At 47.5% G+C, this 6,000-nt stretch overlaps 1 long non-coding RNA gene across 4 annotated transcripts in view; it reads left to right on the plus strand.

Annotated features, from left to right (window-relative positions):
- The window catches only part of LOC147010599 (uncharacterized), a 114,730-nt gene extending 111,509 nt beyond the window's left edge, over nucleotides 1-3,221 (plus strand). For all 4 annotated transcript variants that reach the window (XR_015052602.1, XR_015052603.1, XR_015052600.1 and 1 more), the window contains one exon: nucleotides 2,620-3,221. This is a non-coding gene — a long non-coding RNA (uncharacterized LOC147010599). The remainder of the gene's footprint in view (nucleotides 1-2,619) is intronic.
- The last annotated feature ends 2,779 nt before the right edge of the window (nucleotides 3,222-6,000 follow it).

Consider the following 6,000-nt stretch of genomic DNA (forward strand, 5'->3'; position numbering starts at 1 on the left):
GGCCTGCAGTGGCGGCCCGTGCACCGTGTTTGTGTCCATCCATCAATCCGTTGTGTTCATTGCGTGTGCCACTTGAGCTGGCACGGAGACTGCATTTGTGCAGCCCATGCACCGTTGTGGTTCACTGCGTTCAGTTCAAAAAGGAAGGCCTTGGACTGCGTGTGAGCAGCCAGCCACGTTCCCTGTCACCTGCATTGTTTTGAGCCAGAGACTGCATGCGAGCAGCCTGGCTCCCTGCTAACTGCTTTTCTTTTGCAGAGTTCATTGATCCTGGGCCATGGTTTAGTGTAAAATTTGTAAGTTAAGGTTAAGATGTACTGTAAATATGAGTGCGCCCCCGGCATGTCTGTCCTAGCGCCGGCAATTTTATTTAAGTCGTCCGTGTGAGTGAGTTTGTTTAGGTAGTTACGCAGTCCTCAGGTTATTTATTTTGGGGACACGAATACCATGAATGTCGCACTCAGGGATCCGTAGGTAAAATGTACTGGGGGAAAACTACACATGATGGCACACGAAAATTTGACGACTCGGGACGAGTCTGTAAAAAGGGGAGGGGGTAGTGTTGTGGTTGACCAAATTGGCAAACCACCATTCAGGTCCCTTAGGTGAGATATCTCCGTAAGTATATGTGTAGTTTGGCCCAAACCCGTTGTCTAGTGGGAATAAATGTCATTCATGCGTGCTGCGACTCTTCAGGATAGCCGTTTTTCTTTTACTATCTTTATTTTGGACCAACCGCCATGATTACCACCGCCAACCGCGTCTCAACAGTCATCACAACATCAACCACCCACTGCGGCGCCGCTTCACCACAGCAGCCACGACCTTTACCGTCACACCTCACAACCGTCGCATCGCCACCGTTCTTGCGCCGCTTGTGGGTACCGGTATTGGACTCGTGCAGGGCGCGCGCCGAACAGCGTGTACAAAACCACGGACTTTCCGCTCCAAAAACGGATCAAAAAGCATTCACGCCCACTTTTTCTCGGGCCAATGGGGAGCAAGGTGAAAGGTCGAAGGCAGGGGGTCAAAGGCGAAGCCACGGGGCTTATATAAGCGGCTGCGTTCGTCAGAAAAGAGTCGTCGTGTGCGTTGGAGTTGAGTGCAGTTGGGAAGTTCGCAGGAGGAAGAGTTCGGAGTTGGAGTCGGAGCGAAGAGGACGGAGCTGTGGAGAGGCGGCGGCGGCGAAGGCAGACGAGGGGGTGCTCGCGTCGGTGCCGGGAGCTGCACACCAGGGAGGCCGACGGCGCGACCTGGTCGAGGTGGAGACGCTCGTCGCGGGACCCGAGACAGAGTAAAAATCCTCCTTTCCCCGAGCATCAGCAACCCCCTCCTGTTTCCCCCCGCGCTGAGATAGTGCGACCAAGGGGGCCCCCTTCCCACCCCCTACCAGACACTGTCCGCGAGGCCCGCGGAGTTGAGGCACCACCGCCGCTCCGCGTCTCATCACCAGACGGGTAGGCCCGACACGGTCTCGGCCCCAGGCCCGCCTACCCCCTCATCCTGGAGGGTGGTTCTCTTTTCTTTTGCTTTGGGAATGTGTGTTGTCGGCGCCGTCTGTGAAGTAAAATTGTATAAGTGTTGCCGTGTGCTCGCGTAATCGGTATTAGATCTGCATTGTCGCATTTGCTTTTTGTCTTCTTTTTTATGTGCTTTTGGTGGAATTGTATATGTGTGCTTTCCGTTCATCGCAAATAAATGTGCTTTATGTTGAACTGTTCTCCCGCTTCGCTTCGTCATTTCTTTCATTGAATCCCCATCTTGCTTCACGTAAAGGGTTGGTCCTGGGCTGAGACGCCCGATAATTAATCGAACCGTCGAGGCCGACGAATAACACCGCTCGGTTATCCCGATAGTACGGAACGGGTCGCTTAAGTGGCCCGTGTCCGAAGTCGACCTGCGGCGAGGTGCGATCGCCCGGTCTACCCTCCGTGTGGGTACTTAGGTAGGTCTAATTTGGCGAGCAACCCTATCCCACGCGGGGGCAGATTGGCTCGATCGCGGTGAGACCGAAAGGTCCACCCGTGACTGGTTCCCGGCGTTAGTCCGAGAGGGTCACGACTGGATTGTCCGTCCGGTGGGCGACGTGCCGCGATTCGAGTTACGTGGCCGTTCGCACGCCGGTGGGCGCGAATCCGTAACAATATATATATATATATATTTATATACATACATATATACATACATATAGTATATATAATATATATATATATATATATATATATATATATATATATATACACACACACACACACACACACACACACACACACACACACACACACACACACACACACACACACACACACACACACACACACACACACACACACATATATATATATATATATATATATATATATATATATATATGTTGGCCTGTGTTTGTCCTTTTTGCAAGCGCAAACCATTTGACCTCGAGTTACAAAGAAAGGAATGCATAGGGCATGGGATCGACAACAACACTGCATTTGACTGCACCTGCAACATGAACAAGTGTTCGATTTGGCACATTTCCACATGTTGTTGCATTTTTCCCAAAAATCGTCTGCCACATCAGGTCCCGTCATGTGCGTAATGGTTGTTATAGGAAGTTAATGTGTCAATGTTTTTTTGCAGTTTTCGAAAATTCCAACAACTTTACCATGCCACCAAAGAAACGAGCAAGTTTGGGCAGATCTACAACAGCAGCCAGAAGAAGAAAAAAAATAATCCAGAAGCAGGAAAGCTCACAAGAAAGACAATCACGCCTTGAAGCTGACCGTGAACGACATGCAACAGCCAGAGCAACAGAAACAATGCAAGAAATACAATCTCCTCAGAAAAAGCCTTTTGTCTTAAACTTTATTCTAATTAAACTGGGGAAATAATGGTGAAATTTATCCCAGGCAACGCCGGGTAATTCAGCTTGTGTGTGTGTAAATATATATATATATATATATGTATGAACCTTTTGTTCCTCATGGACTGGCGGTCATACATGTAAATATTCACCTCGATCTGTTCAACTACTTCAGAGAAGAAGATTTTTGAAGGTTTTTTTTAACAATATGGCTGCCGAATCATGTGACCGATGACATACTGTTTGTTTTTTCTGAGGACCATTTTATCCCTAGATGACCCTCAAAAATATTCATACTGATCAGATGTGGCGTTCTACATATGCAATTATGACGTCATAAAGAGGGCACCTATGACGTCATAAAGAAAAATCAAACTCATTCCGCATGAGGAGTACTTGCCGTGTGCTGACCTTGAATTTTTTTCCTTGGTGTGGTTTCAGAGATACAGAGCTCTAAAGTTGCTTCCGTTTTTCCAACATGGCTGCCACAACACGTGACCGATGACGTCATAATTATCAATTAACATTCTTCATGAGTAGTCGCACCAATGGTGCAAAATTCGTCTAAATCCGACAAGCGGTTGCGGAGAAAAGCACAAAAGTTCTGTGCGGACAAATAAACAGACAAACAGCCAAACGGACCCAAATGCAGTCCCCTGTGTTTTGACGAGAGTAATCAAGTTGAATATTGGATGTTGTGAAATTAACATCATTTGCAGCAATCCTTTAAATTATTTATTATATTTTAGGAACAGTCAACACTGGACAATTCATTAAAAGTGTGTGTGTATGTGTGTATAGTTGTGTATGTAGTTGTGTGTAGATGTGCGTAGGTGTATGTGTAGGTGTGTGTGTGTATGTGTGTCTGTCATTGTGTATGTGTTTGTGTGTGTGTGTAGTTGTATGTGTATGTATAATTGTGTATGTAGTTGTGTGTGTGTGTGTGTGTGTGTGTGGGTGTGTGTGTGTGTGTGTGTGTGTGTGTGTGTGTGTGTGTGTGTGTGTGTGTGTGTGTGTGTGTTCATAACTCATGATAAAGGCACTTTGGAATTTTGTTAAATCGGGGAGAAAAAAGAGAGAGAGAAAAAGAGAAAAAGAGAGAAAGAGAGAGAGAGACTCAGCAGCTTTGGTTGGCCGATATTTGGCACGTATTCAACAAGCACACCTGTAGTCCTGTATCCTAATTCTACAGGTGCATTACATTCCGATAATGGAGTTTTATATCTCAAACATTGGTGGATTCCTTTCCAGATGACCTGCCATGTGAAAAGCAACCAGTCCTCCAAACTCTGATTCACCACCTGCCGTAAAATACACGTATCCGCGTTTGCTTCCAAGAAATAACATTCCTTGGACTTTTCTGCCATCCCCTGAATGTTGCGATTAATTCAAATGGAATTGTGAAAAGCCTCCTTAATGTCGCCGCGTTATCACGCGAGGCCAGATCTGTTCACTCGCCCGACACACGGCGTGTTTGCACGCGGCCCCGAAATGCTCGGAATATTGCGTCATCAAGTAAACTTCCTTTGGGAATGAGAGGGAATTCGAAACCTCGGTGGGACATCAGGGTAGGCAATGCCACATACAGTAGGTACAGTACACGCGATTAATCCGAGCAACCTCACGTACGGGGAAAACGAGTGTGCATTTGACGATGATGCGTGTCCACTTGCAATCCGTGCCGTGAACAGGGCCTTCGCCTCTGCACTTGGCCACAGGGCAGCGAGCGGCACTCCTGAAAAGGCGATTCTCCGCAGAACCGAGCCGTGAGCTCTCGGCACACGACCCGCACCCGTCCGTTTGCCACAAGTTAAGCCAGCCACGCTCGAAGGCGCAATTGTAGCTGCGCAGGGAATTCTGGGTAATAATTCAAACAGTGCGTGATCCGATGATCGTAGAAGATGGACCTTGAACGAGGTGAACTTGAAATACATTGGGAGAAGTGCATTACGCAGTCTCCATGGAGCTTCGTGGAGCCTCATCGTGGGAGAATTGTTTGTCTATCTATTCATTATTTAATTTTTTTTGCAGAACCGGCTGTTTTTGTTCCAAGAACCTTTGACCCCACAGGCCGGAGAGAGTGCTGTGATCAGCGAACACATCGCGCACTCACTCACCGACGGCCCACGCACAACCAGGCGGCTTGATATTCACATCATTTAATTCATTATTTTTCATCCTCCAGACGAAAAGAGTGGGGGGGGGGGATTTGCAGAACCCACGAGCTATATTTGTCAGCACTCAGAGAGGCACGCGCGTTGACACGTGACGCATCGCGGGGAGGCAAGCTATAGGATGTATGTATGTATATATATATACATATATATATATATATATATATATATATATATATATATATATATATATATATATATAATGTGTGTGTGTGGGGGGGGGGGTTGGTGCCGCCCCTTGACGCACATTATTTACATGGCGGAGGTTGAGGATTTTTAATTGCAACAAGATCACAATTAGTCACAGCACATCGGCACTGTACGCAGCTCGGTGGGGCGTGTGCACGGAACCGTGCTTCTGGGGAGAATACGCGTTCGGCACAAACGTGCATTGTAATTCTTTACCAAAGGATGCACGCACGCACGTCGTCGTACGGTGCGGTTGTATAATTAATCTTACGCACTCAGCATGTGTCGTCACAAACGCTGCGGAAATTAATAAATAAAATACAATTTTTTTTTTAATAGATGCGCGCGTGTGTGTGTGTGTGTGTGTGTGTGTGTGTGTGTGTGTGTGTGTGTGTGTGTGGGGGGGGGTTCTCATCATCACTCAGATGAGTGAGTAATACAACGTGTGTAACCATGGGTGAGTTAGTGGAACCAAGAGTGAGTTCAAGTGTCCCGTCGGTCTTGTGGTGGTAGGTACAGTGAGGGCGTGCCAACCTTGGCTGTACACACACACACACACACACACACACACACACACACACACACACACACACACACACACACACACACACACACACACACACACACACACACACACACACACACACACACACACACACACACACACACTGCCCTCAAAGTGTCGGGAACACAAAGTGCACCACCGCATGCCTTTGTGTCTGCTTGGCGCAATGATGGCCACATCACCGCGTGCCAATCCATAATAGTTACTTTGGGAATAATTGTCGCTTTCTC

The sequence above is a fragment of the Eptatretus burgeri genome, chromosome 16, assembly GCF_056783735.1.
Source record: "Eptatretus burgeri isolate ZD-2024b chromosome 16, Ebu_testis_v1, whole genome shotgun sequence".
Taxonomy (NCBI): Eukaryota; Metazoa; Chordata; class Myxini; order Myxiniformes; family Myxinidae; genus Eptatretus; species Eptatretus burgeri.